The sequence below is a fragment of the Enhydra lutris genome, unplaced genomic scaffold, assembly GCF_002288905.1.
Source record: "Enhydra lutris kenyoni isolate GAN:26980312 unplaced genomic scaffold, ASM228890v2 scaffoldscaffold81, whole genome shotgun sequence".
In the NCBI taxonomy this organism is placed as follows: Eukaryota; Metazoa; Chordata; class Mammalia; order Carnivora; family Mustelidae; genus Enhydra; species Enhydra lutris.
Window position 1 is genome coordinate 563,227 of NW_019154165.1, and position 405 is coordinate 563,631.

A 405-nucleotide genomic window follows, 5' to 3' on the forward strand; every position below is an offset into this window, starting at 1 on the left:
TTTCTTAAATGAGAGCTTTGGCTTGGCTCTTGAAGACCTTCAGTGTGAGTTTAAGTCACGGAGACCATGGCTCCCAGGGTGTTTGACTTTAAAGCGTGTGCCCCGGGATGCCTGGGTGGCTCAGTTGGTTAAGCAGCTGCCTTCGGCTCAGGTCATGATCCCAGGACCCTGGGATCATGACCTGAGCCAACGGCAGAGGCTTTAACCCACTCAGCCACCCAGGCGCCCCTTGCACTACTAATTTCTTAAATGAGAGCTTTGGCTTGGCTCTTGAAGACCTTCAGTGTGAGTTTAAGTCACGGAGACCATGGCTCCCAGGGTGTTTGACTTTAAAGCGTGTGCCCCGGGATGCCTGGGTGGCTCAGTTGGTTAAGCAGCTGCCTTCGGCTCAGGTCATGATCCCAG